We start from the raw sequence: 23,325 nt of genomic DNA on the forward strand, positions 1-23,325 counted from the left end.
ATTGAAGAAACTGGATAAACATCAGAAATATTTTAAAGAACAAATTGACAAATCCAAGAGAAATGAATATATGATCATAAACCAGCCGTGATGGCCCAGATTAAGACAGGTAGGCGAATTCAATCAGCACAATTGTGTAGCTTGTGCCCAAAGTCCAAATTTAGAGGATGCCAGTTAAGTAGCAATTGCAAGCTTAGAGGCCTCACGGACATGGCTGCCCAGGGTCCAGACATGGGTCTGAACCTCAGACCACGGCAAATATAAGATTAGCAAAGTTGAGAGAAGAGAAAAATGATGACAAGTTGGCAAAGCAGAGATCTCAGAGCCCCACTGATGGCATGATCCAGGTGGGGCATCCTCTGCATTAGTGGTTCTTAAACTTTTGTGTATCAGAGTCACCTGGAGGGCTTGTTAAAGCACGGCTTGCTGGCTCCACCCCTAAAGATTCTGACTCAACAGTCCTGGCTGAGCCTCCGATTTGCAGTTTCAGGTGATCCTGATCTTAGCGGTCCAGTCTGAGAACCATGCTTTGAGAGCCACTGCTCTGTTGTGAGAAAGAGAAAGGAGGTGAAAGTCATTGATGCTGAGGAGGTTGAGATCCTGGGAGGCGTAGGCCATTAGTCCACAATAAAAGCTCAGTGTGCTCAGGGACTCTCGAGTGAACAGGTGCTCAAAGCGTTCGGGGTCAGAAGGGTCCATTAAGGAGCGAGGGAGGAGAGCGGCAGAGGAGAAGCGCTTTTAGGTGATGGCTTCGGACCTGCTCTGCCAGGTAGGTTGAGAGCGAGTGTGACTTGCTCTGAGTTGGGGTCAGGGAAGAGAAAACAGCTTCGCGAAGGGGTTGGAAAGCCATTTACCAAGAAAGGAAAGCCATGTTTCCATTTGACAGTGAGATGGGAAGAACGCTGCCATAAGGATTTGCAGCTATGTGGGAGTTTGCTCCTTAAACAGGATCCCACAGGATGCCAAAGAAGAGACCTTTGAGAAGATAGAGGGAAATAGGTGGATGGAAAACTGGTGTTGGTTGTACGTGGGGCTGACTGAAAGGGAAAGCAGGGGAAGGAAACAAGGTGGGTGGGCTCTGGACTTAGACTAGAAGTAGGGGAGACCAGAGCTGAAGTTAGGCTGAGTATGGGGCTAGGAAATGTTGTGGACTTGTGCTAGCGATGGGGTGAGAGGGCCAACTAGGCATGCCACCTCCATTGTGGGACATCAACCCCCTCTGTTGTGTTGTGTGAAGATCTGGCTGTGTTTGCTGATGGTAATAGCGTTTAACTGGGGAGAAGGTAGGCAAAGGATGTTGTGAGTGGGAATAGGAGGCCAGGCAGAGGCTGTGCCTGTGTGGATATTTTTAACCCTAGGGTCTTTGTAGTATAGCAGGCAGAAGTCAATATTTGTCAAAATACTTGGTCCATATAACTGACCCCCTTTGCTGTCCTCCTTGTTATATTGAGTTAAGAGTTGTAATAGGAGAACACTAGACTCATTTTAGCAGTTTAATGGGGCAAACACACACTTTGAAGAAAACACAGCTTTGGTCACTTTGCTGCCATGCAAAATAAGACTGAGCTAAGGGAGTTCCCATTGTGGCTCAGTGGGTTAAGAACCCGATAGAGCATCTGTGAGGATGTTGTATTTGATCCCTGGCCTCGCTCAGTGGTTAAGGATCCAGTGTTGCCACAAGCTACGGCATAGGTCACAGATGCAATTTAGATCCACTGTTGCTGTGGCTGTGGGGTAGGCTGCAGTTCCCATTGCCTGGGAACTCCCATATGTCACAGGTGTGGCCCTAAAAAGAAGAAAGAAAGAAAAAAAAAGGACTGAGCTAAGAATCAAGATTCTTATTTGCACTTGTTTGTATTTTCACTAGTGTTTGGGTCTGTGGTTTCTGAAGACCCTTGCTGTTGGCCACAGTACCATAGCTTGGAAACAGATTGGCTTCAAAATTAGGTATGCTGTGACCCTAGTCCTCGCTTACCCCCTTCGACTGTGAAGTTTACCCACCCATCTTGTTCTCAGGGTCTTTAAGTGGAAAAAAAAGATAACGGATCTCATAAATGAAAATGATGAAATGAAGCAACCCTTGTAAAGTATCTTGTTTGGCAGGAAAGTTGCCTCCATGTTACTAGCTCCTTTTCCATGTGGAACGTGCTTGTAATGCAGGGCTTGGATATTCTAGAAAGGGAAAGCTTCTCAGCAGAAAATAGGGATTACATTTCCCTGCACATACGCTCAAGTTTGAAATTAAGAGGAAGAGGCTTTTGCCAAGTCTGGGTCCTGCTTGGATGATTGTTTTGAACCTGAAAGTTCTTGGCAGCTCTCACAGCACGTACCTCCCTTCATCTGTCCTTGGGCTGGACATACATTGAAAATTTATAGTTTATTTTCCCCATGCTTCATCTGCGTGCACGTCTCCGATGGTGTCAATTAGTGAAAAAAAAGTGGAAAACCTATATTTCCAATGTTCCCCATGCCACAGTGAGCACAGGCTGGCAATAACTTTCTCTGACACTGTGAATACTTGAAACTTTGTTTCAAAACATTTTGGGGAAAAAAACCCCTTTTTATAACCAACTCTGTGTATACTTTGAGGCTCCCAGAAAAACTTGCATAAATGTCACCAAAGTTAGTTGAGAAGGATGGGGTGGGGGGGAAGGTCCTGCTCTGAGTTCTATAGGTTTCTATCCTATTTGGGGACTTGAGGGGTGGGGAGAGGAATTACTCTTTGTGGAGTAAAAATATTAGGGCATCCTAAGGTTTTTGCACAATGCGTTGCTCTGACAAAATTTAGACTCTAGAAAAATCTACGCACTTCAGTTGAAAGTGAAGTAAAGAATGAGTGAGCCGACATCCTTGTTCACTTACTATGTAAATGTCAGCGCTGTGAGCATGGGTTTTACTTAGTCCTGCCTTATTTTGTTTCTGTCATAGAATGTTTCTCTTTAGATTCCTTGAGTTAGATGATGCAAATTTCTAGAGTATGAGTATGAGAGCGCCACCCTGAAGCTTTTCCTTCTTACAGCTGTGTGGGTGTGTGGACATTTCCCTAAGGAAATGATCCTGCTTCTGGGGATTATTTTCTTTATGTTTAGAAGGAAGATGAGGCTTGTTAGTGGAATGGGGGAGCACAGATCTGAACAAAGTGGACTTTACTGTTTGAGGGGCACAGTGTCCTCATCCTTCCCTGAGATGCCCTTTGGGTATGGCTCATTTTCCCAATGGGCAGGTTAGGTCTTGCTTTGTCTGCTGTACCCATTGTGATGCCTCACATTTTCTCTTAAGGGAGAAATTTAGAGGAACAATGATGATCGCACCCATAACCCATAGGGTTAGCAGTCTAAGGACTCTGAGGCTTTAGAGACTGCATGTAAAATGGGAGTAGAGAGTTCCTGTTGTGGCTCAGTGGGTTAAGAACCTGACTAGTTTCCACGAGGATGCAGGTTCAAACCCTGGCTTCACTCAGTGGGTTAAGGATCCGGTGTTTCTGCAAGCTGCCATGTAGGTCACAGGTGTGGCTCAGATCTTGTGTTGCCATGACCTGGTGTAGGCTGGCAGCTGAAGTGCCGATTTGACCCCTAGCCTGAGAACTTCTAAATGCCTCTGGAGCAGCCATAAAAAGAAAACAAACAAACAAACAAAAAGCAAAAAACAGGAGCAGAGGCTGGGGTGAGCAGCCTCATCCTGGGTATCAGCATTCTCCCTTTATTAGAGCACTGCCCTTGCATGTTTTTTGTTTGTTTGTTCTTCGGTTTGGGGATTTTTTTTGGCTGCACCCATGCATATAGTAGTTCCCAGGGCAGGGATTGAACCCATGCACAGCAGCAACCTTGAGCTGCTGCAGTGACAATGCAGAGCCTTAACCCACTGTGCCACAAGGGAACTCTGAGCCCTTGCAGCTTTGCTCCCTGGTTGGTTTGTGCGGCCCCTGCATATGCTGGTCCCCACAGACAGAGGTGAACCTGGCATGTGCATGGTGAGTCTGGTCTCTGACTTGCAGGCTTTGTTTCCAGAACAGGCTGATTTCCTTCAGGTTTAGCCATGCAGGAACACTGAAGCATCTGTATTTTCACTCTGAGGTCTCGAGGAAGCCTGCAGCCAGACAGGTCATCCTAAATGTTCCTGATCAGTCCTCCACGGAGGAGGCAGTGGTCAAGGTCCAGGTGGGCTGCCATGGTCCTCCCGTTCATCACTTCATGTACAACAACAATTTCTCCTTCCTCCGTTCCCCTTTCCAAAGGGGAGGGGGAGGAAGGAGGAGGTCATGCATATTTAATCAGGGGAAAGTAGGCACACATTATTTGGATAAACTACTTAATAGCGATGCTAGCCCCTCCTCGGATGGGGGTGGATGCTGCATTGCCTGCCTAGCCTGCTTTCATCTTTAATCATCTCTTCTCGGTGGTTTCCTTTGAGTGGGGATCTACGAAGGCTCTGTCTCTCCATCAAACCGCATCTCTAATTTAAACGGCTGTTAATAAGGGTTAAATCTGCAGGCTGAGCTGGCCCTTCACTTGTTACTCGCAAAGGGGGGAAAAAAAATCAATGGAGCAGGAAGCCAGAGGGGCGTCCATTTTGAGAAGCCGTAACGAATGATGCTTCCTTCCGAAAGCTGGCAACCTCCAGTTCGGCTCCCTCAGCCTCCTTTTCACATAGCCGAGCCCTCTGCGACACATCAAGCTTAATGAGACTGCACAGATCTCAAATAAGGAAGGGGAGCACCACTGCTGGGGCACTTGATTAAGGAGGATCAGAGAAAACTGGCTGGCTTTTAAAAGGAGCCCTTAATGGCAAAGGATCTTTTGGGAGCAGTGGAAGGAGGCCCCTAATTTCAGTGTTTCATGTCCCCTCTGGAGCACTTGAACGACCTAATTCAGTGTGAGCTTTTGGGTCTCTGCACTGGCAAACCGGTCCTCAAACCTCAGAACCACCGACAAGCCAGAGGATGGTGGTAGGTAATTAGGGATCTTTGATTTAAGCGCCACCCACCACCCCCATAGGCCATTAGAGGGAAATGGAGAGAGATCTTCTGTAACCGTCTTCCCTGTGATGAATCATCCTCGTAACCGTATTTTCCAAATCAATAATTAAATCACTTATTTAGCCAAGAGGAACTGCACTTGTGCACACAATGGCAAGATGTTTTGAAATCTAGAGAATCTGGTGGATGTATGGGCTCTAGGTTTAAGAAACGGAGCATTATCTGGGCATCCAGAGACTTTTGTTCAAATATCAGCTTTGCTGCTACTTTACAAACTCCTGTAATAAAATGCTCTAACTTGGATTTCAATGTACTTGTATATAAAATGAGCAGGTGAGGGCCATCTGTGCTTTTCCATTGAGACTTAGAGCTCTGAGTTGGTCTTGGAAGACAAGATACCATGGTGCTAAATCAAGAAAACTTGGGTATGCTAGACACAGCTCCAGGGAATAGCTACAACCCATCTCTTTGGAGGTGGTTTTTTTTTTTTTTTTTTTTTTTGTCTTTTTAGGGCTTCATCCATGGCATATGGAGGCTCCCAGGCTAGGTGTCAAATTGGAGCTGCGGCTGCCAGCCTACACCACAGCCACAGCAACTCAGGATCCGAGCCACATCTGCAACCTGCACCACAGATCACAGCAATACTGGATCCTTGACCCACTGAGCAAGGCCAGGGATCTAATCTGCGTCCTCATGGATACTAGTCAGGTTCATTACTGCTGAGCCATGACAGGAACTCCAGTGGGTCCTTTCTGAATTCTCCCAGAACAACTCTCCGGGCTTGCAGGGCTCCGGGTATTGCACTCCATAGCCTCTCTCTGTCCCCAGTCTCTATTGCAGAAAAGTTTTCCTTATATCCTAAGTAAGAAAAATAATCATCAAATGATAATTGACATGTCCAACACTTATTATCACATCGCAGGCACCTGGCTGAGTGATATATGGGCATGATATAGAAAGTCCTGGTAGATAAGAACATAGACTGGCACCAGTCTTCCTGGGTTCAAGTCACCATTTGGCTACTTGCTAGCTGTGTGACCTTGGGCAAGTTACGAAACAAACATAATGTTTATTAATGTCTGGCATATAGTAAGTGCAATAGAAGTGCTCATGTTATGATCTCATCTTAATCTTGAAATATTCCTATGTGGGTAGGATTATTCCCATTTTACAGATGGGAACCTGTAATTCAACAACTTACTTGAGATCAGCTGGTTGGCAGGAGGCAGTGCTGGGAACTGGGCAAAGTATGACCTCCTAACCAGGGTTCTCATACTCCTTTTGGTCTTTTAAAGGATCTTTGTGCCTCAGTAGAAGTAAAATGAATCAGCAACATTGATGGAGTAGGGATTTTAATACTTGCCTCCACATTGCTGTCTCAAAATCCTCAGATTTCTCTTTACTTGGTATCATAATTCCTGTTTCAATTCTTTTTCTTATTTGTGTGGCCTTCTCTCCAAGGTCATTGCATCTTTCCCTTGAGAATCTACTGAGACGTACTTAAGGTGTCTCCCTCTGTGCCTTGATTGGGCGAACCCCTGTTCACCCATTGCTAAGCAGCCCAGCAGTGGGGGCAGGGGCAGGCCTGACCATACTAATTGGAATTGAAAGGGAACCAACTCATCTAGATCACTTTGCATCCCAAATGTCACCTTTACAGAGCACAGAGGTCCAGAATAAATAGCGTTTGAAAGGAAGGATGGAGTCTGGATAGGGGAGGTCAGAGAATAAAGCGTTGTTACATGTGGGACCTTTTTTAGAATGATCTGGAGGGATAGCAGTGAAATTAGAGTTGTACCTCTTGAGGGCAATATTTTATTTTCTTCTCTGTTGTAAATTAGTATGGGTGGTTCAAACTGAAGAGTCCAGAAGTTGTTATGCCAAGGTGATGAAATTAGCTGTTTGGTCCATCTACACCTCTGGCTCCATACTCTAGCTCATGGTCTGATTTGATCTCTGGGTAGACAGAGGAGAAAGAATTTATGTGTATAATTTGAGTTTTTTGTTTGCTTGTTTGTTTTGTTTTTAAGGGCTGCAGCCGTGACATATGGAGGTTTCCAGGCTTGGGGTCAAATCCAAGCTACAGCTGCTGGCCTACACCACAGCCACAGTGACATCAGAGCTGAGCCATGTCTGCAACCTACACCACAGCTCAAGGCAATGCCAGATTCTTAACCCACTGAGCAAAGCCAGGGATCAAACCCGCAACCTTGTGATTCCTAGTCAGATTCATTTCCACTGTGCCACGAAGGGAACTCCTGAAATTTATTTAAAGTCATGTTTTCTTTGTGTCCTATGTCTTTTCAAGGAGGTGCATCCTATTTCTCTGCTCATGCCACCTTCTTAGTCTTGAAGCTTCTCGTGTGTTAGGACAACCTTATCTCCTCTTTGTGTCTTCAGTTCTTGTTCCAGTAAAGGGCACTATTGGTTCTATTGTTTCTTAGAAGAGTCTTTATTGCAATAACTGAGCATTCCAGAGAGGCCTTTCCTCTTTCTCCTGCCTTGTCTGGTTCTCAGCACCCAACCCTGGCAATTGGTGGACTCTGACAGTAGATTGAACTCAAGTTATTCAGCTTGTGATAAACGCTACTTCTAAGGGTAAAACCAAATTCCTTAGTCACTGTGGGTTGCAGCAATTACCTTCCCCTAATCTAGACAAACAGGCACGAGGTTTCCTTTGGTCTTGATCTAGAAAGGGAGCCAATGACAGAAATCTGAGACATAATTCATAAATACACTAACAGTTTCCAATAAAATGGTCACACATAAGGACTGCAACATCGCAATCTCCATTCAGTTCTGAAAGCATTGAAGAATGGCAAATTCAACTTTTTGATGACAAAACAAAAGCAGACAAACCAAAAAAAAGCCAAAAACAAACAAAAGACTGGACCTATACTATGATTTCGCAACAGGTAGTTTTTTGGGAAAAATACCTGTGTAAAATCCCATTTGCTGGTTTACTTTCAATAATTGATTCATTATCTTCATTGAGACACAGCCTGGGTTCCAACAACCGGTGCATATATAAGTATTTACAGCTGTTCTGCTCCTCACTAAGTGTGTGCACTTTGGCAAGTCCACTGGACTTCCTGGTGGAAAGAAACCCAGGCTGGTTAAAAAGTGGAGGCAAAGCTATGAAAAGCATCTAAACTTTAAAAAATTAACACCAGTTCTAGCTGGCAGTAAGCAAAGGGACTTGGCCACAGTAGACACTGGCCAAGAGAAGGTCCCCAGAAGGGCATTTGTAAGGGCACAAGGGGACAACTCGACAATAAGCCCATTTTGCTGCTCAAGGGGCAACACTTGAAGACTGTGTTCAGTGCCAGAGCCTGGGACAAGCCTGGAGACAAGGATCAGATTGTAGCTTTCTGAGGCGACTTCAATCAGTACAGCCAAAGGGAATTGCAGAGCAGCAGGGAAAGAGAATTCTGTTCTCCGGGCAGAGCAGCTGAACTGTCATCACCTGTGCTGCCTCCCCTACACCCCACCAGCCCACCTTGGAAACACTCCTGAGATGCTATGTCCTGGGGAGACTTTCCAAGGGCTCCTCTGTTGCTTTCTCTTCCCTCCTCCCGAAAAAGTCAAAAATGTAAAGAAAGAAAAGTTGGTGGCAGAGAGGGAAGAAGGGAAGGGAGGAAAGAAGGAAGGATCTCTTGCCAGGAAGGAAGGCACTTGGGTAACCAATGAAGCTTTAGTCAGAGAAGGGCAAGTGGAGGGTTAAATATATAAGAAAAAAGAATGCAAAACATCAAGGCTCAATGGTGCCAAGAGGTTTGGTCTCCTGAAAAGCCAAGGACGTTTGGCTGAGAGTGTGGTGAGGGAAGCAGTGTTAGATTCAGGCATTTCTGCTCTGCGACTTTGGGCGGACTTCAAAACCGACATAGCTGTGGTGCAGAGCAGTGATGGGGGGACGATCCCCAGGGTCTGCCCTGCCTCCCCCTCCCCTGAGCCCCTGACACGCCCCCTCCCCACCAGGGCCATGAAGGAATGTAGGTGGAATCCAAGCCAGGCTGGGGCTCAAGGAGGGATAACAGAATTCACGGCCGGGTTGGGGAGTGGGCCAGCACCCAGGGGCTCAGAAAGACAAGGGGTTTGTAAAGCGGGGAAAATATTAACTCCCTTGCTTCTGCGTTCTGTACTTGACTCCAAAATTGCAGGATGTGCTATTGTTTTCCCTTAGGTTTTCCGCTCCTTTCTTACGTTATTCATGTCCTTCTTTTAAGTGCCTCTGCTCTCTGTGTCTCTGCTCAGCGAAGGAGGGAGGCTGAGTGGGGGTTAGGCTGGGGGAGGATCGTGGAAGCAGGAAGGAACAGCTCAACAACTGGACCTTCCTCAGCGGCAGGAAAATCATTCCAGATTTGAAAAGGGCTTTGGTGAGATTTACGGATGGGGTGCCTGTGACTTTGCCAAACAAGCTCTTTTGTCTCAATCTTCCCTCATGCCTGGGTCTCTCCGCCACCCTGAGCTCCGCTACTTTTAAGGAGTTAAATCGGAGGGAAAGCACAGTTTGGACAAAGGTGTTGCACGGAGGTACAGAGAGCAGGCTGCCTGATATTTATGCGATCTGGCAGAAGGGAGGCTGTGTCTTGACACAGAAGCCAGTAATCAGGAAACAGGAGGGTAAGAAAGAGCAGGAAGGAAGGGAAGGGAAAGGAGGAGGGAATAAAGAAAGAGGGAAAGGAAGAAGAAAGGAAAGAGGGAAGAAAGGATAGAGGGAAGGGTCAGAGGAAAAGAAAGTGCAAATAAACCATAGCCTGAAGTCCCAGGAGGATGAATAAATGGGGGAAAGGAGTGGAAGGAACTAATATAATAAAAGTGAATGTTTCAAATTTCCCCACCACTGTCCCTTAGAATTACAGAGCTCTGAACAAACAACCTGATGAAGATGTGAACTTAACCTTCAAAAACAGGCAGGTTGGAAGTTTATAGCATTTTAAACATTTTAAACAATAACAACAAGCCTCATTGTTTATGCCTTGAGAGTTTAGGCATGTGAAGTTCATACTCAAAGCAACCAAGAGTCAGGAGTTGAAGTATGTATCAATAAGAACAGCCGTGAAAGCAAAGCTTCTGACTTAAATGAAAATAGAATACAGCGGGAACTATTGTTTGTGGTGTTTGCGCTGGGACTTACTTCTAATTGGGTTATTATCTTGAACCCAATGCAGTCTATCTCATAAAAGCTTGAAACTTAACTCCCAGCCTGTTTTTAGGAGGAAAAGTCCCTTAAGCCCTTTCTTTTCCTCCAAGGTCTTGAACTTCAAGTGTGGCATATACCTGATGGATAATAGGGAAATGCACTGATATTAGGGAAGTGCTCTGGGGCTTGCTTTATGTACGTGCACAGGGAACTGCAGGTGCATTAGCCCTACTGTGCCTCAAACTCGGGCCCCCATGCATGGAAGCACCACAAAAGCACAGATGAGCATGTGGGATGAAATGTCTGGATGCCCCCCCGCCACCTCCCCATCAGGGGGAAAAGGCTTTTACAGTATTTCGAACTGTTCTGCATCTCAGCACAAATAGAAAGTAGAAGAGATGGACCTAAAGATTTTCACACTAAGTGACGTTAGTGAAAGACACACATCATATGTTACTGCTTATACATGAAATCTAAAAAGTCGATACAAATGAAGGTCCTTGCAGAACAGGAACAGACTCACAGACTTTGAAAACAAACTCACAGTTACCAAAGGGGACAGGTGGCAGTGGGAGGGGGGTGGGTAGAGGGATGGACTGGGAGTTTGAGATTAGCATATGCACACTGAAGTATATGGAATGATTGGCCAACAGAGATCTACTGTCTGGCATAGGGAACTCTACCCACTATTCTGTAATCGTTTATGTGGGAAAAGAATCTGAAAGAGAATGGCTGTGTGTGTATGTATAACTGAGTCACTTTGTTGTAGAGCAGAAATTATCACAACATTGTAAATCAACTATATGTCAAAAAAACTTTAAAAAATGGGGGGAGTTCCCATTGTGGCTCAGTGGTAAAGAACCCCGCTAGTATCCATTAAGGACACGGGTTTGATCCCTGGTCTCTTTCAGTGAGTTAAGAATCCAGTGTTGCCATGAACTACAGTGTAGGCCACAGACATGGCTCGGATAACACGTTGCTGTGGCTGTAGCGTAGGCCCACGGCTACAGCTCCAATTCAACCCCTAGCCTGGGAATTTCCATATGCTGAAGGTGTGGCCCTAAAAAGCAAATAAATAAATAAATAAGGGGAAGAAAAAGTAGGAGAGACAAAGAAATGAAGGAGAAATCTGCCCCTCATGGGACCAGCATCTACCACGAGTGGGGCATTGGGCTGAGCACACCTTTTCCATGTCACGTGGCATTTCATTTCATGTAACAGCTGCTTTTAGAATCCTGTTTAACACATTGCACAGTCAAAGCAATCTCTTCTGGTAAACGGCCTCAGAGAGAGCCATCTCGCTTTACAAAGCCAGCTGTGAGGAGCTGGAAGGCACACAGCTGCAGACAGCTGCAAGGCTGGGCCGAAAGGGGATCCCAGAGAAGAGAACTCCTGCTCACAGGCCTGAGGCTGCAGGAGGGAAGTGGGGAGTTGCTGCTTCTGCATTTGCTGTCCAGGGCTTCTGCCTCCTGCCTCACTTATCTGATGGAACCGAACACATCAGCTGAACTTACAGAACCAAATGACCTGGGAACCGGAGCAGGGTTCTCCAAACCCTGGTTCTATATTTATGTAGTTTTGCTGTGTAGAATACTGTGATTTTTATCCCCCTAAGACGACCACCTCCCCCTCCGCCTCCCTCTGACTTAATGGATTGTCTCTGGAGATCTAGAAGACGCCTTTTGTGGGCTCCAGGAGAAACAAGGCAAAACCCTTGAAGCCAAAGAAAATTGTAAAAGTACATTAGGCAGGAGGTGGAGGAAGCCCTCCTCCTCTACTGCCAGTGAAACGTGTCTGCCCCAGGCATGAGAAGGCCACCTATGCTTGTTGCTCTCCCTTCAGTTCTTCTAGAGAAAAAGGGGCTTGAGCCCTGGGAACATTGCCTGGTGATTTGACCTCATGGGAATTCCCTCATCATCTGTACGAAAACTAATATAGTTGGTGCAAGCTAATAATCCTTCCCAGCATGAGTTGTCCCCAGGCTTTCCTTTTGAACTTGGTCATCGAGACTTATTGAGTAATAGAAAATGCTTTTAAAAACATGTTCTGAGCAATGAGAATAAAGAGGTCATAAAATGATCCAAGAAGCAGCTCCTTATTGACCCTATGACCTGGCCTGAGCCTTGACCAGCCTTGCCACCTACAAAGTACCCAGGAAAGCCAAGGTTCCTGCCATTCTGATGGTTCAAAGCTGGCAGTGCTGGGGGAGCAGTATCAAATGTCAGCTGGAGGGGTGGGGACGGGGAGAATTTCAGACTAGAGACAGGAAATGTGTCTAGGGGTTAGGGGCCAAGGAGAGCAGCAATGGGTCAGGAAGGAGACTGTGAGGTGGGGCAAGAGCAAAAAAGGTTCAGGACACAGGTTGAGAAGCTGGCAAGAATGAGAGAGAGTCTGTACTTATCAGGTACTGGTCACGTGGAAGCATAGTGGGTCCCACCCAATTTTTTATCTCCTCCACCAAGGAAATGGTCTACTTCCAGGGAAACAGAATATTTGCTTTGTAGTTTACAACATCTTACAGCCCTGATGCTCTCATTGGAGCCTTCAACAACCCAACAAGGTGAGCAGAACAGCTGGTGTTGTTGGCGTTTAATTGACTGTGAAGCTCAGACTAAAAGAGATGAAGAGATTTGCCCACTGTTACTAATGGCAGAGGCAGACCTAGAACTCAGGGCTGGTGACACCCTGTTCAGTGCCCTATCTCCTATATCGTATGACTCCCTAACATTGTTTAGAAAGGATTGAAACCCGAGAGGAGGAAGGACTGGATAAGGGGAGCTTCTGGAATGTCAGTCCCAGGCATTGGTAAACTTTTCCAGCCGTGCTTCCAGTGACTGAAATCTCTCCATCTGCTTTCTGTCCCTTGATGTTTTCTTCAAACCACAACATCACAAGAAATAATTTATTTGGTCCAACTGGACCTGTGATCATCCTTGAGCTCAGAAGGTGCCCCATGATTGGCAGCTGTGCATGGAGACAGAGGTGTTTCTCCCAAGAAGTTCTGTGTCCACCTTCCTTCTCTCCAAGGGCTGGAGGAAGGTGCCAGTGAGACAACATTTGCTAAATTTTTATTTTAAAGTGTGAAGCACTATACATATTCATTCATTTGTTAAATGAACCAAACAGAAAAATTCAAGCGCCTCTGCTGAGCTAGATACCATGTTAGGTGCTGGGGATAAAAAATTGAACAAAACACACCTGAATAGAGAAATGCTTGGGGGGAGGTGATAAGACTAAGTACTGTATTGCCTGGTTGTTTTGTTCCCAAAATTGCACAAAGCCCTGGACACAGATTGTCTTTTAGTTCTTCAACACACCCCAAAGAGGCAGTTATTACTACCCAATTACAGAAGAGGCACAAGGTTAAATAAACTGCCCAAGTAAGCCTGGGTTTAAAGTCTGGGATCTTGACTCCAGGGCTAGTGCTTTTGTGAGATAAGATATGATATATATAGGAGAGGGTTAGAGAGGCAGGCTAGGTGGAAGGACCATGATGAGGAAGGTGGAACAGGCTCCAATGGGAAGGGATGCTGGAAGATGGATGAGGAACTGACCAGGAGGCAGAATGATGGTAGGGGGTCTACCCCAGCTAAGGGGAGAGCATGTAAAATGGCAGGAAGTAGGATGGAGGAGAAGCAACAGGCAACAAGGAGCCGTTTCTTTTCTCTCTCTCTCCATTTTCTTGGTTCATTTCTTACAGTTTAATATCAACGCATAGAAAACTTCTGCTCTGAATTTCAGTGTTTGTCTTTCCATTGAGTAATAATTCCATCCAAGGAAAAACCATTCTGGGTGGTAAGGAGGGTCACTATTTATTTATTTAAGATGTGGGCAAACCCCTAATCAAAACTTCTACCATCATCTAAGCTAGCGTTTTCCGCCAAGGCACTTTGTGAAAACTTTTGCCTAAGGCTTTCAGATTTGGTTTGCTAGTTAAAATAATGTAATTTGGCAATTGCTGAGGCTTTGTGTGCGTCTGTTGTGTGTTTAAGTGGAACCTCATGGCAGATTTGGAAAATCAGGTCACAAAGGCTGCTTGAGAGCTACCTCCCTTTGGAAACACACCATAGGCTTCCATCTCTCTGTGTTACCATCTTTTACAAAGTGTTCACATTTTCATCATCATTGAGGTCATCCTTTTCAGCTGTGGGTTCTGTGAACATCTGTTGTCATTATGGGACCATGAGCTATTCCCCCTGGGGGAAAATGGAACATGTATGAATATGGTCAAAGAGAAATAGGTAAATATAGATGCAGAATGCATAAAAGATTCCAGGGAACTCTGAAATTAAGTTAGAAGGCTGAACATTCATAGGAGTTTAATTTGCAAGAGGCATTGATGAGACCGTGGGAAGTGGTGCTGAATAGGGAAGCAAACTTGCATATTTGCATAATTTCTATCCTTATTTGAACTTCCACTGTTAATTTTGAAACTTTTAACCATTTAGCATTCAAATCTATCATCTTTATAGGAAATAATATACACCCAAACTGCTTTATGACTTATAAAGTCCCAGTGACTGGTTAGTGGTTCCTACTTTTGTTTTGGCTGTAAAGGCTTATATGTGTCCTTTTCAGCTTCTGGAAACCAAGCCTCAGAAGTCTGGTGATGTGGACAGAATCCCTGAAGAAATTAACAGAATAAGATGGGACTAAAATTCTGGTGTTATGACTTTCTAGAGATTTTTAGAAAAGATCTTGCCACCAGTCGGCACCTTGCTTTTACTTCTTGGGAAAACCTCTTTGCAGAACATAGAATATACAAATATAATTGGCAGAATAGTTCCATTTGCAGAACCTATTTATAAAATCAGAATCTCCCTCTCTAGAGACTTATAAAGGAAAATTATCTTTTGGATATGACTTAAAAGAAGGCTTCCTTATCCTGAAGCAGGGGCAAGTCTAAAATATTCTTGATCAAGGTCTAGGATCCTGAGATTCCACTGAATAGGGTTTCTTGTCCTCACAGTGATAGAACAGGAGAGCATCGCAGTCAGCCATTCTTATTACCTTCCTTTACCCAGGCAAAGCATTGACCTTCGACTGTTCTCCATTTTTTTTCCATTGCCTCCACCAGTTGCATGTTCTTAATGTTGTTGCATAAATGAGTCTAATTAGGAACATAAGTCTCAGACTGCAGAAAATCGCTTAGCTGCTCTCCATGAACACTGAGTTTAAAGGAAATAGAATTAAAATGCAGAACAGTATCACAGTATCCGTTTCTCCATCTCCTCTCTCTCTCTCGGTCTATCCTCACTTCGTTACCACAGTGACTCTCATGACTCAATATTCCTAACAGACATCTTGCCGTTGGATTTTCATCTCCACTCATTCTTCTTTTATAGTCTTTTCCTACGCCTTACAGATAATGTGAAGCAGATATCTTCCCAAAGTCACTTCTGCTTTGTGTAGTAAATCATTTCCAGAGGCAAACTCTTCCCTTTTGTTCTGCAAGAACTCCCCCACACCCGCTAACCTCAGGTCTCATGTTGATCCATCCATTTATTCATCCATCCATCTTAAATAACAGTTTATCAAGAGCAGATCCATTCAGACTGTGTGTTAGCCAACACACAGGGAACACACTTTAAACTTTGCACCCACCTCCCTCACTATTGAAGCTGGAGGATGAAAGCTGTGTTCAGTTTTCAGCAAAACACACACATCAAGCTCTCCATAAATGCACAACTTGTGAGCACGTACTATATTCTTTTTCTGAAGGCATATCTACCTAAAAGAGGTTGGAAAAAAGTTAATCCTCCCCCCACTCTCTAGGAGACTGAACCAATTTGAAAAACTGCATAATAAGCAATTAGATATTAAACGAAGTAAAAGCCTAAGAGTCTATGCACACTTAGGGAAGGTTTGCATTGATCATAAAAAGCTCATTAAAGAATTAAGCTGGTGTTTGAAAGATGGGTAATATTTGGATAAAGAAGACAAAGGATAATATGGATAATCTACTATTTTCTAGACCTTAAGTGCTATATACATAGACACTTAAGTGCTATTATTTATATAATATTATATATATGTGTATGTATATTAACTCATTCAATCCATATGGAAACATGTGATGTAGTACTGTTAATATATTCATTTTGCAGATGATTAAATTGAACAGAGAGTTTAGGTAACACAGCTAGGAATTATCAGAGTCAGAAGTTGAACCTAGACAAGACTGGCTATAGGGCACAGGCTCTCAACCACTGTGCAACAGAATTCCTAATGGTAAACAAGAGGGGAGGAACAGGAGAGGCCAGATGAAAGAGGCCTGTGAAAGAACCAAATTCAGCTGGGTGAAGGATGGGATGTTAACATTCTCCAAAGAAATGAATAACATTATTTGTTTGGTAGCATTCACCAAATAAATGCATCTTTCTTTACATAAAATCTCTCTGCCACTTACCTGGTTTTTAAAAGGAATGTCTGCTGATCCTCACAAGTTAGGCTCCAGGAATCCACAACAATGGGTTAACTTTGTTCCATGGGCCAAGTTTTATTTTTTCCCTGATAAAAATAATATTTAATACAGAGCTCAGACTATTTGATTTATCGCCTGTTGGAAAATCCTTTTCATCACTGTATATTTTACCAGTAAATATTTAATCCTTGGCACCAGATGCCACCCTGTTTATTAACTTAAGGGTTCATATTTTAGAGTAAACTAAATTCTAAAATATCCTATGAAGAGAAGGATTGCTCATCTACATAGTCCACTGAGAAATAATCTCCCATAATACCACTTGATCACCCTTTTAATTATTGGAAAACTTCATCACTATAAAAATAAACTCTCCTTAACAATAATATCTATATTGTATTACGCTTGCTGTGGAATCCCAAGTTTTCTTCCCAAACAATTGTCTTAGGCCCCAAAACATGACCAGAACAAATGGCCTGGCTAGAAGCTTCAGGCCTTTGCTTGGGTGGCCCCAACTGCTTGACGATCCTGTTCTTCTGTCTTTGAAGCTTTGGTTTCAAAAACTTAAAACCACTAGACTCAGAAAAGATAAATCTTACTCAGTTTGCTTCAGAAAATCTAAACCCAATAAGAAGTCAGTGGCTTCTGGAGAGAGTTACTCATCTGTCTGTGAGGAATGGGCCTTTGGGCTCGCCCTGTTTTCTTCCCGGACTATTGGGGTTGTGCTGTACCGCATCACTCTAAAACATCTGAGTTTCCTCTCCTCGCTGCCCTTCCACAAATCCTCTATTTTAAAATATCCTATACTTCTATTCTGTTTATGCCCTTGACTTTGGAGGAACTGCCTTTCCTTCTCACCTTCCCCCTTGTAATTGAAATTGTAAATGACCATTATTTTACTCAAAGTTTAATATAGAGAGCTCACACATCTTTCATGAAGACTTCCCCAATTTTAAGTTGTGAATCTTTATACACATCTTAATTCTTAGTACACTAACACTTTTTTTTTTTTGCCATTCAATACTTCTTATTTCTTTATAGTTAGTAGAAAACTTAAGTTGTCTCAGTTTCTGCGGTGAGGAAAATGTCCAGGAAATTGGAGAAATATCAGAGCTATAATACACCCTAATCCTAATAAAATTAAAGTTGAAGTGAAAAGAATAACAAATAACTATGAAACAACTATTCATGATCTGAATAGTTGAGTGTTGCTTGTTACATTTAGTAAACACTTGATAAAGAAGGATTTACTAGGAGTGTTATATATGTATTTCCAGTAATCCATTTGATAGCATGTTATAAAGCATAAATAATTTTACAAATGATCACTAATTAATATTACTGTGTAGAATAGGATCTCTCTCAACATATCTCTTCTTAATTGATATCTTGGGTTAATGAACGTCCTTCATTTCCTCTGTAAGCCATTCTCACTGATGCCCCATAGTACAGTGAGTACTTGTAACTAATAGGCTACTTTCTAGTAAGCCTATGCAATTCTTTTCAGAAAAATCACATGTTCACTGAGTCAGTTGAATTTATTCCCAAACCTATTTATTTCCAATTGTACTTGGATTTATAATTATATAACTTAATTTGATACTATATAGGGAGTGCCCTCTTGGTCTAATGGTTCAATCTCTGGTCTTGGAACTGAGATCTCATATCAAGCCACTGCATGTTATGGCTCCCTCCAAAGTCGATAGTATGTAAGCCAATGGACTCTGAATGTGAAAATGTTTATTCGAAAAAAATATATTTTCAAAAGACTCAATAAATATAGATTCTATAACCAGATATGGGTGAGAAAACTACAATTTCAACAAAAATATCTTAAAAATCTAGAATTCTGTACTTAGCTTTCTGTACAAATAACTTTAAGTTCTGACTTCCCTTTAAAGAAACAAAAACTAGAGATTCTGGATGTTGCTTTAAAAGTATATTGTTTTTCAAACAAAAGTAGATTACATATTCTTCTCAAGTTCATATGGAACATTCACCAAGACACACCACATTTTCTGCCATAATATAAACCTTAACAAATTTAAAAGAATAGAAATCATACAATGTCTGCTCTCAGACCAAAACAGAATTAAACTAGAAATAGAAAGATAGTTGGAAAATTCCCAAACATGTAGAGATTAAACAACACATGTCTGAATAGTACATGGGTCAAAAAATAAATCCCAAGAAAAATTTAAATTATTTTAAACTAAATGAAAATAAAAATATTTATCAAAATATGTTTTGATAAGGATGCAGTAACAGCAGTTTTTAGAGGGAAGTTTGTAACATTTTAATATATGAGTGCATATATTAGAAAAGAAGAAAAATCTAAAACCAATAATCTAAGTTCCCACTTTAAAACTAGAAAAAGAAGAGCAAATTCAATCCAAAGTAAGGAAGAGAAAGGAAATAATAAGGATTAGAGCAGAAATCAAATTGAAAATAGGAAATCAATATGTAAAATCAACAAAACTAAAACCTGCTTCTTTAAAAAGATCAATAAAATCAGTAAACCTCTAGCCAGGCTAACTAATTAGGAAAAAAGTAGAGAGGACACAGAGAAATGAAAGAGAACTATAACTACAGATTGTATGATATTAAACAAATAATAAAACTGTGAACAACTTTATGCCCACAGATTTGCTAACCTGGATGAAATGAACCAATTTCTTGAAAAAACAAAAAATTTGCCAGAACTTATACAAGAAGAAATAGACAATATGGATAGGCCTACATCTATTAAAGAAATTAAATGAATGATTAATGGGCCATCAAAATAGAAAGCCCAAGCCCAGATGGTTTCACTGGTGAATTTTATCAAACATTTAAAGAAGAAATGATACAAATTCTCTAAAACCTCTTTCAGAAGATCAAAGTAGAGGGAATACTTCCTAACTCACTCTATGAGGCCAGCATTACCCTAGTACCAAAACCAAAGACATAATAAGATAAAAAAAACCTACAGACTAATCTCTCATGAATGTAGATGGAAAAATTCTCAACAAAATGTTAGCAAATAAAATATAACAATGTTAGAATTATATACATCATGAAAACATAGAATTTATCCCAGGTATACAAGACTGACTTGACATTTGAGATAGGTTAATGTAATCAATCACATTAATGGGGCAAAAAAAATCACATATCAATAGATGCAGAAAAAGCACTTGACAAAAATCCATTATCTGTTTCATGACAAATATTCTCAGGAAACTAGGAATAGAGAGGAACTTCCTTAACTTATTGAAGACATCTACAAGAAACTTACAGCTCACATGATACATAATGGTGAGAAACTTGAAGTTTTCCTACTAAGATCAGGTACCAAGCAAGAGTATCTCCTATCAACATCACACTGGAAGTTCTAGATAATGCAGTCAGACAAGAAAAGAAAAGGTAAATACATTGGAAAGGAAGAAACACAACTTTATTTGCAGATGACATGATTTTCTATAGAGAAAATTTGAGAGAAATGATGAAAAAAACATCCTGGAATTAATAAGCAATTCTAGCAAGATTGTAGGATTCCAGATTAATACACAAAAGTCAGTTTTCTGTATATCAGCAATGAACAAGTGGAATCTGAAATTAAAACATTAGCATTCCCCCCAGATAAAATAATTATGTATAAATCTCACAAAATACATGCAGGATTTATATGAGGAAAACTGCAAAACTCTGATAAATGAAATCAAAGAAGTAAATAAATGGAGTGATATTTTATGTTCAAGGGTGGAAAAACTCAATGTCATCATGATGTCAGTTTTCCCCAACTTGATCTATATAGTCTATGAGATAGTTTAATGCAATCTCAACCAAAATCCCAGTTATGTTATGAATATTGAGAAACTTATTCCAACGTTTATATGGAGAGGCACAAACCACAAAATAAACAACACAGTACTGAAGGATAAGAACTAAGTTGGAAGACCTGTACTTCCAGACTTTAAGACATACTAGAAAGCTACAGTAATCAAAGCAGTGTGGTACTGAGGAGAGAAATGATAAATAGATTGATGAATAGAGAATAGAGATCCCATAAACAAACCTACATAAATAAAGTCAACTGAATTTTGACAAAGAAGCCAAGGTGATACAATGGAGCAAAGATGGTCTTTTCAACCAAAGGAGTCTGGAACAACTGGGCATTCACATAGAAAAACAAATTTAAACACAGACTTTATATCCTTCATAAAAAGTAACTCAGAATGGATCACAGACCTAAATGTAAAGTGAAAACTATAAAACTCATAGACAATAACAGGTGAAAACCTACCTGATCTTTGGTATGGTAATGAGTCTTTAGATACAGCACCAAAGGCACAATCTATGAAATAAATAACTGATAAGCTGGACTTCATTAAAATTGAAAACTTCTGTTCTATGAAAAATAACATCAAGAGAATGAGAAGACAAGCCACAGACTGAGAAAAAAAATTTTTTTTCAAAAGGCATTATCTACTAAATGTCTATTTTTCCAAAATATATAAAAACTCAACAAGAAAACAAAAGCCCTGATTAAAAACTGGGTCCCACACCTTACTAGATCCCTTAACAAAGAAGATATACATATGGCAAATAACTATATGAAAAGATGCTTCACATCACATGTCATCAGGGAAATGCAAGTTAAAATAATAGTGAGATACCATTATATGCCTCTTAGAATGGCCAATATCTAGAACGCTGACAGCACTAAATGCCAGTCAAGATATGAAACAACAGGAAAGCTTGAGGGAATACAAAATGGTACAACCGTTTTTTACAAAACTAAAAACTAAAAACCATGCAACCTAATAACTGAGCACCTTGGTATTTACCCCCCCAAATTAAAAACATATGTCCACACAAAAACCTGCACATGGATGTTTACTGCAGTTTTATTTGTAATTGCCAAAACTTGGAACTAACTAAGATGTCCTTTGGTAGGTGAGTAGGTAAATAAATGTGTTATCTCCTAACAATGGAATATTATTCATCATTAATAAGAAATGAGCTCTCAAGCCACAAAAAGACATGGAAGAACCCTAACTGCATATTACAAAGTGAAAGTAGCCAACCTGACAAGATTAAATACCATATGGTTCTAACTACTGCATAAATAATACACTTTTAAAAGTTAAGAATTTATTTTTAAGAGCAGTTTAAGGTTACAGCAAAATTGAGAAGATTTTCATGTGGCCCCCCACCCCCACGCACACATAATATATTATTTATTTTTATTTATTTTTAATTTTAATTTTTATTTCTTTATATATATATTTTTTTCTACTGCACAGCATGGTGACCTAGTTACACATACATGTATACATTATTTTTTCTCACATTTATGCAATAAAAACTAAGCAGAACATTTATCAGCAGATCAATATTCAAAGAAAAATTTGTTCTCCTATATTATAAGGTTGGTAAATAAGTTTACATTAGCTTTTAGCTAAAATTAATGTTTATGGTACTTTTAGAAATAAGCTCCTTATTGAAAATAAGTCATCCTCAATTTGAATGACTTTTCTCATTAACTGTGAAACTAAGGATTTCTCCTGGAGCATGTTTCTGTTAGCTATCAATGTTGGACAGGGTTTGGTCCTAATGAGGTTAACCTTGTATGATACCTTCTGACCAATGACTCCTTAGATACAGGAATATCTGGACACTGGAGAGAGCATCAAACAGTAACTCAAGATCCAAGAACAAATGCAACAAGAAGCCCATCTCTCTGGTGAAAGAGCCCTCTTTATGTTCTGGATGGTATGACTGCTTAGATCTGGACTAGATCAAAACTAATGGGAGCTTTGGCAGATGCGTGGTACTGTAGCCTGCCCAATGCAATCCCAGATGTCAAGCCAAGTCAGGTGAGATGTTGACCCAGGATGATTGATGCCTCCAGAACTGGAAGGAAAATATGAATCATAGTAGAAGAAAAAAACCAAAAGGTCATATCCAGGGAAGTTGTGCCAAATGTTGGTCTAAGGGCTAAATGAGGTTGTGAATGGAAAGATGAGTCAAAAATCACAAAACTTTATTGATTGGAAGCCAGATGAAAAGTTTTATATGAGATTAGTCATAGCTAAAGCTGTGATCAGTGAAGGTATTTGAGAGACCAGATTTTATTCCCCCTGGTAAATTTTTATTTAAGAACCTAGAAGATGGAGAGAGGCTAGGGAAGGTTAAAACTTATAATCTTTTAGGGTTACATTTGTATATAATGCATTAATATTATGTAACCAATTTACTGATGAATTGTATTTTGTTGAAGATATAGATTTGAAAGAGTTTAATTTTTCTATAACTGTCCTCTGTGTAATGTTGAATTTTCCTTTCATTCTAGATGGTGACCCCCTTAATGTTATCTTGACCTTTCCATAACCTCTTCTCTGTGCACTAATGGTTTGGTATCTCTTTCTGAGATCCAGGACTTTCATCTTAAAATTTGCATCTTGAGGAGTTCCCGTCATGGCTCAGTGGTTAACGAATCCAAGTAGGAACCATGAGGTTGCGGGTTCAATCCCTGGCCTTGCTCAGTGGGTTAAGGATCTGGCGTTGCCATGAGCTGTGGTGTAGGTTGCAGACGCGGCTCGGATCTGGCGTTGCTATGGCTCTGGCGTAGGCCAGTGGCTACAGCTCCGATTAGACCCCTAGCCTGGGAGCCTCCATATGCCCCAGGAGAGGCCCTAGAAAAGGTAAAAAGACAAAAAAAATTTGCATCTTTAATATCCAAAGTGGTCTTTTCCTCTCCGCCCAGTTCCAGGACTTAGCTCTCTTGGAGTGAGGTTG

The 23,325-nt window shown here is 41.5% G+C and overlaps 1 long non-coding RNA gene across 1 annotated transcript in view; it reads left to right on the plus strand.

The window, feature by feature from the left end:
- LOC106508308 overlaps positions 286–23,325 on the plus strand; it is a 67,211-nt gene continuing 44,171 nt past the window's right edge. The window contains exon 1 of the long non-coding RNA XR_001305073.2: positions 286–769. This is a non-coding gene — a long non-coding RNA (uncharacterized LOC106508308). The remainder of the gene's footprint in view (positions 770–23,325) is intronic.

The sequence above is a fragment of the Sus scrofa genome, chromosome 9 (genome assembly GCF_000003025.6).
Source record: "Sus scrofa isolate TJ Tabasco breed Duroc chromosome 9, Sscrofa11.1, whole genome shotgun sequence".
Lineage (NCBI taxonomy): Eukaryota > Metazoa > Chordata > Mammalia > Artiodactyla > Suidae > Sus > Sus scrofa.